Below are 12,829 nucleotides of genomic sequence, written 5' to 3' on the forward strand. Positions count from 1 at the left end.
GGAATCGGAAATCTGTTCTTGATGGTGATTTTGTTGAGAGCGCTACAGTGGAGAGCAATACGGTGAAGTACTATGCTGGACAAGACCCTTTTCCAAGAGGTCTTTCACTGGGTTCATAATCTTTTCATTCTGTACTCGGCTCACACGGTAAGGTGGCCGGTTCGGTGGCGTGCTTCCAGGTATCAGATCAATGGTTTGATCTTCAAGCCCTCTGAAAAGCAATCGACATGAGTGTGGAGAAAAATCTTGGCGTTCTTTTGATCAAGTCAAAACATATTCAACCTTTATCCATCGTTCAGTTCTCTCCCAAAAGAATGAGTAAGAAACTGAAGTTCATCAAGTATGTACAATCTCTAAGCCCTTCATTTATCAAAGTCGCTTTCTCGGCCCGATAGTCAACCACGGCATAGTTCTTGTGGTACCAAGGGATCCTAAGTAGAACGTCACTTGCGTGCCCTGAACACCCTTGTCATTGCAAACGAAGTTTGCCAATGCTGGTGTAATGGCAACATCCCATCCGGGTGCCAATCGAACTACCTTCGCCTGTGGTGTCAGTCTGTCGGGCGTAATTTCAAATCGAACCGCCAATTCTAAGTGAAAAGAAGTTGGCCTTGGCTCCTTCAAAAGAGCTTCCTGATCCTTCACTTTGCCCCAACAGCGATAAAGTTTGTACTTTCATTCATTAGATTCGATGCAGGTCCCACGCCATGTGGTACCAGTTCTGCTTTTCTATCTGCCTTTTCTGCCACGTTCCTCAGCTGCTCTCGAACTCTCAGGCCTGTCGTCGTCTTTATCATTCTGTTCTTTCTATGCCCTTTTAGGGCACTTCGCGGAGACATGTCCATGTTCCCCGCATCCAAAGCACTTTCCCTCTCTGATGAAGCAAGATCTCTCCTCAGGAGTAAGCTTGGGTCATGCATCCTTTTTCTCTGGGTTGCTCTTTTTCTTTCTACTTTCATTCCAAGAAGTCTGTTCGGCTCGTAGTGTCATGGTCTTATCTGCGGGGTAGGTCACACTGCCAGAGTGAATGGCAAAGCTCGGCTTCGCATGACTCATCAATTCCTGAATAAAAGCTGACTTCTGTTCCAAGCAGTGATCTCGGATCTCTATAGGTAGACCCAAGGTAAACCGCTCAATCTGTTCTCTGAACGAGATCTTCTTGAATGAAGAGGCGGGTCGAAAAGAGCTCTAGAATCTTTCACAGTAAGCATTGATTGTATCTTTCTTGGTCATCCGAAGTTGGTTCCAAGCAGCTCGTACATCTCGTTCATATTCTTGCGTCAACCAAGAAGAAATAAAAAGCTTCTTAAATTTCAGCCATTTAAGTGGCGCAGTCTTGTTTAAAAGAAGCGTGGACCACCAAGTAGGAGCATTCCCCTTAAAGTAAGAGGTAACTCTCCGAATCTTAGAGTGTTCTGAATAGCATCCTTGTAAGACCGCGGGGGATTGGACCATAAACTCTCCACCCAACCGTGCTATTTATAGACTCCTAGCCTCTAAAGATAGCGTCCCTTGACCGCATGTCCGTCCTGGACCTTGGCCTGACAATCCTCCCACGAAAGTGATGTCAAACTGTTGTATAAAAGACAAAGCCTTCGAAGCATCTGAGTATCTTGAAAAAGTATCAAACTTGATTGAGTGTCCACCTTCCTTAAACTCTCGGACTTTCTTGCTTTTATCTTCGAGAAAGTCATACTGGTTGGCTTTGTAAAAATTCTTCTTGTTCGCATAAAAGTTTCCGTCATTGGAATCTGAGCTGTTTGTAGACGAGTCCTCAGTAGAACTATCAGTCTCTGGGCAAGATGTTGCATCGCCGATCAATTGACGACGCTCCATCTCTCTTTGCTCCGCCTAAGTAGGCCGAGGTGGGCCATACTCTCTGTGGGAATCTTCGTTGTGATCCCTGCCCGCATCTCCAGATGCAGAGGGAGTCGACTGATCCTTGTGTGAAGCCATAGGTGCCGCGGAAAAAAATATTTGGGGATTGGATTTCCCGTAGAAGAGAAATCGGTCGTGCTCTGATACCACTGTAACAGACTTGGATACTCCAAGTCAAGAATCAATCGCGACAGCACCAAATAACCACTTCAAAACAATTCACGGATCACAATAGATTTGCACTGGCCCGGCGGAGTTCCGTGCCTAGAGATATTGGCCCCAAAGACTGGCGCCCCTTTCGGTATTTCTTTTTGTATTAATCAGTGATCAAAGTACAAGAGAGCGGTTAGGGTTTCACTCTCAGACTCTGCGTCCAAAAAGCTAGGATTTGCGTCGCTCATTTTTGAAAAAATAAAAAAATTTGTTTTTTTTTCCGCCTCCGCGATTTTCGAAAATCACTTTCTGGCAAAAATTAGGATTTGCAGTTTAGGGTTTTTGGCAGAAATTAGGGTTTCTGCTGTCGATAGCCACGTCATCACTTTGTGACAGTGTCTATTCACTTTGTTTGTATCCATTGCACTCTCTCATTAAGAACGGAAGGCTCTCCCTTCCATAAGAACAAAAGGAACCTTGAGCACAATTCCGGAGCACTCATCTTGAGCAAAGTTCAACATTCATTCCGCTGCACCTTACATTAGGCCTTTAACCCAACAAAGGGGTGCTGAGGTACTAATGGGTTCTGTGTCAACGACGATGAGGTACTAATGGGTTCTATGTCGACGATGACGGCGACAACGACAACAAGGTACTGATGGGGTCTATATCAACGACGATGATGACGAGGTATTGATGAGTTCTATGTCGACGACGATGATGACGAGGTATTGATGGGTTCTATGTCGACGACGACGATGATGTCAACGACGACGACGACGACGCTATGGCTGAATGCCGAAAACTACTAGCAATGTCGATGGCTAGGGTCTACAACCACGACGAGGCTAGGGGTTGCAAGGTGGCGATCATGGCGTGAAAATGCTAGCTGTTCTGACTGAAAACGCTGATGGTCAAGGGTTGCAAATGTTGATCACAAACGCTGGTTCATGATGAGAAGACACTGGGAAACTGCTGGGTCGTGCTGAAACGCCACGATTGGGAATGTGAAGGGTCATTTATTAATATTGCCAGCCAAGAGGTGGTTCACATGCAGTAAAATGCCTACATGCTGAAATGCAGTATTGTGCAAGAGAGGGTATGCAACTGTGACCGACCTGGGCAGGCATGTCCTGCTAGAAGCTCACAAAGTTGCCAGGCTAGGTCCTAAGCTAAGACTCATGCTAAACTGTAGCAGAAGCATGTCCATGTAACGCCAGTGAAATGTGCACATGACAACTTAACTTTGGTAACATAACACCACAAGAGAGAGCTTACCTACCCTAAGCACATATATAGTGAAATAGGTGCGGGTAAGGCAATCACCCACCAAAAGTACAGTTGTGGGGAAAACCTAAAAACCCCCAGAAAATGGGAAACCCTAGGTCTAACCCAAACATGACCGAACAGAATTGCCTAAAAGGTTCTGGCCATGCAATCTACATATCTACATGGAAGACCACTAGCCATACAAGAATGCCAAAAACCATGAAGTAGCGGAGGGGGGAACTCGAACCATCTGGTGATGACATATCTCCAACAAAGGAAGGGTTGCCTTTGATGAGAGGAGGCCATAGCTGATAACTCGATGGAACTCAGATTTGCAACAAAATTCAGCGAAACAGTCCGCAAAAACTTGCAGAATGGGTTGTTTTGGGAGCTAAAATTTGCAGACTCAGCCACCCAAACTTTTTTACAAATTTAATGTCTTAGCTGAGCCCCAATCCGCAGACCAAGGACGAGCACTTATTGTCAATGGCATGGACAGCAGCCAAGCAACACACACATGCAAGACACTTAGCAGAACACACAGCATAGAAGGAACACACAAACATAGGAAAAACCGTAGAGAAAGACAAAGTAAAGAGGACAAGCACGAGATCAGAGTCACAACAGAAAAACACCCTGTAGTCTCTGAGAGCCATTAGAACGGGAACAGTTGCGGGGATTGCTTTTGCAAAATCTACTGAGCCGGAGGGTTTTCTTCCATCAACAATCAAACAACAGACAAATACCCAGCCAGGGTCCTGACAGTTGAGGTTCAGGACCACCAATTCGCATGTGCAGGTTCATCCCGCTTTACCATCTTCTCTATCTTCTTTCACTCTCTTGTCGTTTCAGTTATTTCAAGCTGTTTTGAAGTGCTAAAGTTGATACCTTAAAGTGTGGAGATTCTGGTGGTTCACTGTCTTTCCTTCCGATCACTTGTCTGAGACGAGTACAAATATATCACAATTGCTGAAGGGAAGCTGTCATGATTGGTCATCCCCTGCTTGTGTTCAATGGGTTCTTATTTCTAATGGTCTCCTTGGATGTACAGTACATTCTCTCTACCACTGCGCTTTACTCCTTTTGGTAGACAAATACTAAAATATTGTATTCAAATACTAAAACAATTGTGCAGGAAGCTCGAGCACTCTTAGGACGTTTGGAATATCAAAGGGGAAATGTGGAGGCTGCTTTACAAGTTTTTGACGGCATAGATATTAGCACAATCAGATCTCGGATGAAAGCTTCTATAACAAGCAAGAGTTCTCAGCAACGAGGCAGATCCAAGAATGATATTTCACATCCGTTGTCTCTACATGCGGCTAGCTTGCTACTTGAGGCTATCTACTTGAAGGCCAAATCTTTGCAGAAGCTTGGACGTTTAACAGGTATTAAAGACCCTCATTGTCATACCTCTTATGTGTTCGTGCCTCAAAAATACTTTTAAACTGACACACTGCATTCGGACTCCTCTTCTGACAGGGATTGTAGCATATGTAGGTGACAAATCATGGTGTCTTATGTAATTGCAGATGATTACTCCATGTAATTTTCTACCACCTATTAAAAAGTTGAGTTTCCTTGTGCTGCAGATGCGGCCCTAGAGTGCAAGGGAATACTTGATACTGTGGATGTGGTTTTCCCACAAGGCATGCCTGATTCGTTGGGTGAAAGTAAGCTACAAGAGACTATCTTTTTTTTGTAAATCTGCTTTGATTAATTTACAAGTGGGAAACCTCAAAGCGAGGAAAACCCACGAAAGAAAGGGATACAAAAGATGGAGCACTATGAGGCTCTGAAGGCTAGAAACAGTCAAAGTAAATCCTGTAGGCATCAAGAGTGATGTCTTCAGCTTCATAGGCAAAATGCAGCGCTTGACCAAGAGATAATTTGAAATAGGGAAAGGGGTCAACAAAAGTGCCCTGGAACATTAAGGAGTTCCTATGATGCCAAATGGCCCACATAGTCCAAAATCTGACCCAGGTGAAGAAGACCGCAAACTGAGATTGTGGTGACTGAAGCACCACAAAAAGCCAAAATCGTCTGTGAAAGGAGCCGGAAGGAAAACGTAGTCGAAGAGCAGTCGACACTTGCCGAATGAAGGCTCTGGAGTGATGACAACACCACAACAAGTGTGGCACGGTCTCCTCAGCTTCAAGGCATCTGGGGCAGCGGGAAGGCGCAATATGCCGGGCATGCAACACACTGCCAACAGGTAGAGCTCCCACCAAGCACCGCCACAAGAAAACACGTGCCTTCAAAGGCAGATGACTTTGCCAAATGTGAGACAATGTGTGTTGCCACCACAAGGATGACTCGGAAAGCGACCACAGCTGATTACCCCGATGCACAATCCATACATCAAACTGAAGAATGGCATAGACACTGGCAGCTGAGATGCAGTCCAATCTGGTAGTAGCTAGATTCCAATCAGAGAAGCGAGAGTCTTCATCTAGAGGAGGAATGGGTGAATGAGCAGCAAGCATGTTTTGAATCTCCCGCCAGAGAGGAGAATAGTGAAGATCCAACCGAAAGCGGGAGACGGCATCAGCAAAAGAAAGAACATAACCCGAGTCATCAACCACCTGATGCACCTGACAGATTCCTTTTTGGGAAAGAAAATACGCTTGGCGAGGAGACCGTTGAACCAAAGTCGAAGCAAAAACCTTGCTCCAATGCAGACTCTCCAAGCGAAGAGAGTTACCCCCAAGGATTGTCGACCATCCCAGGCCAAATGCGAAGTGACAACCTTCCAATCAACAACTAGAGAAGAAGTAAAGGGACATCCAGGAATGTGTCCTTCAAGCTTCCCAAAAACAACATCCCAATAAGTCAGTTGCCAATGACCAAAAGAAGGGGTGACAATGTGCGCACATAAATGTGTGACCATGAGAGCCCAGGGTTGCTGCTGCTCCACCAAAACTGGCAACAACATAGCTTTCTGAGCCAGAAGATGACGTCTCAAGTCCAAAATATTCAACCCTCCAAGCCGCTTGGGAGAACACAGCTTGTCCATAGATAGAAGCCGAATGCCCCTCTTAGTAGACGAGGTCCACCAAAAATGCTCTAAAATATTGGACATGAGAGACTGCAAGTGCAACCGAGGCCAGGATAACAAAGGCAAGTAAAACTGCACATAAGCCACAAGGATGCACTGGACAATCCTGAGACGCACATGAAGTGGCCACGAGGACAATTTCCAGTAGTTCAACTTGGAATGTAGACGTTGGAGCACCCAATCCGTTTTGTTCATAGCCGATACATTCCAACCCAGTGGATAACCCAAATGGCGAACCAGAACATGGGGAGGAACAATCTCCCCAGGCCACAATATCTTATGCCAGTCACATTCTTTCAGAGGCAACAGTTAGGATTTGCAAAAGTTAACTTTGAGACCTGCTGCCAATCCAAACAAGTGAAGAGTATGCATAATCTGTTGTACATCATCATAGTTATTACGAGGCATGAACAAAGAGTCATCCGCATAAGCCTGACCAGCAAACTGTCGACCAGAAGGTAAAGTAAGGCCATGTAGCCTACTAGTGGAGGTCAAGGAATCCAAATACATAAACAAGGGATGAGTAGCGATCGCATAAAGCAAAGCACTCAGAGGGCAGCCCTGCCGTACCGACCGTCCCAAAGACCAAGATTCTGTGAGAGAACCATCCAGCAAGCTTGCAGAAGTACTGTTTAAAGGCATACAAGAAAAGCATGACACGGGATAGCCTAGGCCCAAAGCCCAAATGTCTCATGGTATCCGCAATGTAATCCCAAAGAACAGTATCAAATGCCTTTTCAATGTCAATCTGCATGACTAATACATCCTTTCGAGTATATTTTGCATATTCCATACCAATAATGACATTTGCGAGGTTATCAGTAATTTGACGTCGCGGAATGAAGCCGTATTGAGATTGATGCAAGCCTTCATGCAAAAAGCATTTGAGTTGGTTAGCAAGCATTTTTGCCATTAATTTATATACCACAGGCATAAGTGTAATAGGCCGCCAATGTGAAAATTCTTCACACAATGCATGCTTAGGGATCAGCTTGAGTAAACCTTCTTTTCAAGAGGAGGGTAATTCCTGTTGTTCCCAAGCTGTATTCATCATGAATAATAGAGGCAACTTCAAGTAATCCCAGAAAGACAAGAAGAATTCCACAGAGAGACGATCCCAACCAGGAGCTCTCCATCGACCTAAATCAAGCAAGCTGGCATACAATTCCGACTCAGTGAAAACAGCTTCCAAGTCTTGAGCCTGCCGCAACGAGATAATGGAAGTAACATGCAATAGAAACATGTTACGCGCTTGGCGAGCTTCTCTCGTGGGAGAAGAAGGGGCCTCAAAAATCTTGCCATAATGGGAGCGTAGGGCTAGTGCTAACTCTCAAAAAGTGGAGGTCCACTCCCCTGACGGTAATTTAACTCTCCATATAGCTTGAGACTGCTTTGAGTGATGCAAATGCTGAAAGAATTGTTTAGAAGCACATCTTTTATCTGCAAAAGCTTGTTGACGAGCTCGAGTCTGCTATTTGGCCAATTTCCTCTCCTCATTGCGCTTTAATATTGCACGAGCAGAAAACAACTCAGTCATTTGAGCATCAGTAAGAGAAGAATGATTAGCCAAGTGCATTAATCGGCTACAAGCATCCTTTGCCTATTAACCTGTTCCCTTAATTGTGACAAATAATCCCTGCCATAATCCTGTATAACTGATTGAACACGCATAACAAAACGAAACCATGCTATGTCCATGTCAACATACATCTGGGAGAGAAAAGGCGGGATGATATTCACAATCATAGTGCGAAAAGGCTCATGCTTGAGATAAGCATTATTGACATGCAGAAGTCTTTTCTTGGGTAGGCGATCATTGACATCAAAAGAGCCAAAACGAAGTTTCAAGCATACGGGAAAATAATCTGAGAGACACATAGCATAATCAATCCTCATCTCGCATACAAAGTCATCATATTGTTGCATGTGAAAAAGATACCAGCGATCCAGCCGAGCGTGATACATGGATTGAGCATTGTGCTGAAAAGTAAAGCCTGGATCAGTCGCATGCAAAAAGGGCCACAAATCAAGCCCATTACAGGTCGACATAAATTGGTCCCAAGATTGCCATTCCATATGAAGCATGTGAGAATGGCCAGTAGTATTTCCCGCAAGGTTTGGTGCATTATTAAAATCCCCACAGATAAAGGCATTGAAATGCCAACAATAAGAAGAGATAGCACTCCACAACCGTGTCTATCTGCAGAAGCTGTGTATGCATATAATCCTCCAAATTCGAAAACTTCTCCATTAACAATACATTGGATGACCATCCATCTCCCAGCCGGGTCATTAAAGACCAAGGTCGGGAAGAGTTCGTGTCGAACAAGCAGAAGCACTCCAGAATGGCTAGCTGATCCTGCATAAGCTATCCAGTAGCCCGCAAAGTAAGAAGTCTGTCCTGCAAATTGGTGCTGGTTATGCTCTTGAAGAACCACAATGTCTGCTTTACATGTATGTACATAGTGCCAGGTAAGCTGCCACTTGTCGTGATTGCATAACCCACGCACATTATAGGAGATGCAATTCAAAGAACTATGCATTCTATATGGTATATACAGTGGACGAGGAAACAGGGAAAGAAAGGGGGGAATAAAACTCAAGTACCCGTGCCCATCGACACATCCTCCCCAACTGAAGGTGCCCGAGAAGGTGGGTCAATACCTGGACCTGGATAATTGAAAGGAAATGCACCTTGCGACAAAGAAGCTTCTCCAGTAACAACCTCCTTGTAAGAACGAACAACCTTGTCCCAAGCTTCAGCCAAAGAAGTGTTGTCATTACAAGGGAGTTTTTCCTGAGTAACATTCTTCAAAGGAGGCACATAATTACGAGAAGATGCTGGAACACGAGGTGTAGCAGCTTTGACTGGTGTCTTGGGCACTATCCAAGTTTGAGAGGTCGAAACCTGTTTTTTTCCCTTGTCTTTAATATTTGGAGAAGCAGAAAGCGCAGACAATTGTACTTGTTTCTCCTTGCCTTTAATCACCCCAGCCGAGGGGGAGGAGGTTGAAACTCCTTTAGTTGGAACCTCAGTAGAAGGTTTCGGAGGCGAGCGAGGTTGAGGAGCAGGGACGGCTGAAGGAGGTGGTTGCAGATTTGGTTCCGGACATTCGGACTGCATATGACCAAATTTGCCATATCGGAAGCAAGAATTTGCAAACTTGCCCCATTTAAGCTTAAATGGGCGCTTTCCAACCACTGAATCCCCATAATCGATCGAAATACCTTTTGGTGTGGGGATATCCGTGTCCCACAAAATACAAAAACGGTTTGTGTTTGCCTCCAGCTTAGGAGGGCAAATGATACAAGAGACTATCAGTAATACTGTAGAGCTACTTCCAGAGCTTTGGAAACAAGCAGGCCAATATCATGAGGCAATGCCTGCTTATAGGTGTGCTCTACTCCATCAGTGGAATCTCAATCCTGAATGCTGTGCTCGCATTCAAAAGGAGTTTGCAATATTACTACTGTATGGGGGTGTAGAAGAGGGGCTCCCAGTTTGGCTTCTCAAGGTGAGGGGTCATTTGTGCCCAAAAACAACCTAGAGGAGGCTATCCTTTTATTGATGATTCTTTTGAGAAAGATCTCGTTGAGAAGAATTACTTGGGACTCAACTGTTCTGGAGCATCTCACTTTTGCGTTGTCGATGTGTGGGCAGACAGAAACCCTAGCAATGCAATATGAGGAGGTGCTTCCCGGCATCTTTAGCAGGGCTGACCGTTGGTATAACCTAGCTCTCTGTTATAGTGGGGTTTGTAAAAAAATTTGGCTCTAGATCTACTCGAAAAGTCTTTGCACCATTTGGAAAAGCCCAACGGCATCTCTGCTCTGTTACTGGCAGCAAAGTTATCTTGTGAAGATAATGATACCTCTAGTAATGCAATGCAGTATGCACACAGAGCCATAGCCAACATGAAGGAAGATTCTCACAGTCGAAAATGCGTCGCCTATCATATCCTTGGTTCATCCATGGGTAAGCCAGCGAGGCTTGCTTCTCTTAATACACAGAGAGCCTTTTTACAGAGAGAGTCCTTGAAGGCTCTGCAAGACTCTACTATGCTTGATGGAGAGAATCCAAGTACTTATTTTGACCTCGCACTAGAATATGCCGAGCAGAGAAACCTGACTGCCGCCTTGGATTGCGCCAAAAAACATTTGGACCTGACCGGCGGTTCAGAGGTGCAAGGGTGGAGGTTGTTGGGGCTAATTCTTTCAGCTCAACATTACGATCTTGATGCTATGTGCTGAATGCTGAATTTGCGTTCCGGCACATGGGAACAAGGTGAGTTACTAAGGACCAAAGCCAAGCTGCAAATGATACAGGGGAAGTCAACTGAGGGAATCAAGACATATATGCGACTTCTAGCCCTGGTTCAAGCTCAGAGGAAGAGTTTTAATGCCCGAAGCTTGAAGGCGAAGGTAACATGACTGTTGTCTATGAGTTTTGGAAAGAAATAAAGATTTTAGTTCTCTTGCATCGTTTCACTTCATCCCTCTGAATGTGCATATTGAAAGGCAAGGATCAGACATTTGGCAAGCACTCGCAAGTTGCGTATGCCACCTTCATTAGAAAGGATTGAAAAGAAAGCCCAAAGAGATTTTAGTGCCTGGATGGAACATAGGCTAGAAGAGGACGTTGAGACCGCTGTTGGGTTGGCAGGTTTTTTCACGTTCTCAACATTTTAGCTTCTTAAAGGGTCTTGTTGGTTAGCTTCCAATGTTGAAATAGAGATAAATTATTACAACTTCTAAGTGAATGCTGAAGGTCTAGATAAAAATAAAGAATTTTATCAGATTATCTGCTTTATCAACTCATTGTCAGCTTGACTCATTTTGTGAGAGTTGATGGTGAAAAAGTGTCAAAGTAATCATTAGGCTGATTTAGCTCTACCATGATTCATGCATGCATGTGAAAATGCTGAATGTGCCTTAAGCTTAAAATTAAAACTACACTCGCCTACAGGCACGCGACACGCAAATGTGTCTTTGTTTGCATTACCAAGCATGGTTTATAAAACTCTACACTGCATTCAAAATTCAAATGTTGAACTTGCATGTAGGAATCATATAAAGCTCCTGGTCAGCTACCTGAGGCTCGCTTCTTATTATAATGGGCTTGCATGGATCCTGACCATGTGCCCTGCAAGGTCTCCTTAGGCAAACTTCGGCGAATCTCTACCAGTTGCTAGAAGCTTCTAACAGATGCGCTCACTGAATCCAAAAACCAGCTTGGTTGATCTACAATAGGTACAAAGCTTGTACAGCTTGGAGGAAGGCCTTGATGCGGCAGATTGCTTTCAGACTGCATACTTATTAGAGCAGTCAGCTCCGGTGGAAGAGTTCAGCTCACTTGCAGCATGTATTTGATAGTCTGTGATGAATTTACTGGGCAAGAATATGGGCTGTGCTTGTGGGCCTGGACCTGGTGTTTTAGAATTCTTTTTGTCCCCTCCATTCGTCGACCTTGTATTATCATCACCTCAAATTGATCACTGCAACATCGGGAAAAGGATTGATTCTTTTAAGTTGAGGATGCGCAGGCCACTGTGTAGAGAATAAAACGATGCCACTGATTTAAGAGTACTTTATTTTCTCCTCAAGACTTCGATATTGCGCGGATGCTACAGCCTCAAGAGTGGATGGTGAGATGACATCGTGCAGTCTGTGAGCAGCCAAATGAGAGAGCCAGTCAAAAAGGGCAAATTTGCTACTTGTCTTTGCCAGCTCCAAAACAGGTAACAAGGTATCTGCCCAACTTTGTTGCATGTGCTTCAAGTTTTCCAAGGTTCAGTCACAGCAACGGGTCTGGATGAATGCTTTGAAAATGCATTGCCTAGTGCAAGATGAGTGTCCTTGTCCCATTCCTGTGTGGGGTTTGAAAGTGCAGGCATCACGTGGCCAATGGAAGAACCTTGTACAAACTAATTTGTGTTTTAATTTTTTAATATTTTCAATGTAAGCTTAAGATATATTCCATGCACTATGCTACTCCATATCATACAAGCAGTATTTATCAGCTGCTTTATGAGTACACAAGAGGATCAAGCTGCTTTATGTGCAATGGTCCTCTTTTCTTTCCAACTATTTTTTTGTCGATAGTTTGACTATTATGCCTTCTGTCAGCAATTTTTAGGCCAAAAGACTCTTTGCATCCGTCAGTTGCAATTCTTATTTATCTGGTATTATGGTTTGTCACCTCTACAACTGAGTATTGAGGAGAAGAATCCATGTGCAGCCTTCTCCTTGTGGTTTTCGCAGTGCTTTAGGGCACTATCCTTCTCATACTTATCTGAGAACACACCTTGTCTTTGCAAAACCTCTGAAAATCCTCGTTTGAGGGAGGTCCATGGCCCCCTGTAGGCTTCTTAGTGGGCTATGTTGGATGAGAGGGAGGAGCCATCTTCCTCTTGTTGGCTGCATCCAATAGCTGAAGTACTGACTTTGTTTTACTCTACATGTCTTTTTTAA

The 12,829-nt window shown here is 44.4% G+C and overlaps 1 pseudogene across 1 annotated transcript; it reads left to right on the forward strand.

Moving 5' to 3' along the window:
• The first annotated feature begins 3,385 nt into the window (after positions 1-3,385).
• On the forward strand, positions 3,386-12,325 carry LOC147446963 (protein NPG1-like; annotated as a pseudogene). The gene is made up of 8 exons (XR_015189642.1): positions 3,386-4,345; positions 4,436-4,688; positions 4,893-5,001; positions 9,576-10,786; positions 10,877-11,021; positions 11,156-11,225; positions 11,422-11,508; positions 11,626-12,325. The product of XR_015189642.1 is annotated as a protein NPG1-like (transcript).
• The last annotated feature ends 504 nt before the right edge of the window (positions 12,326-12,829 follow it).

The sequence above is a fragment of the Adiantum capillus-veneris genome, chromosome 11, assembly GCF_014529385.1.
Source record: "Adiantum capillus-veneris isolate H3 chromosome 11, ASM1452938v2, whole genome shotgun sequence".
Taxonomy (NCBI): Eukaryota; Viridiplantae; Streptophyta; class Polypodiopsida; order Polypodiales; family Pteridaceae; genus Adiantum; species Adiantum capillus-veneris.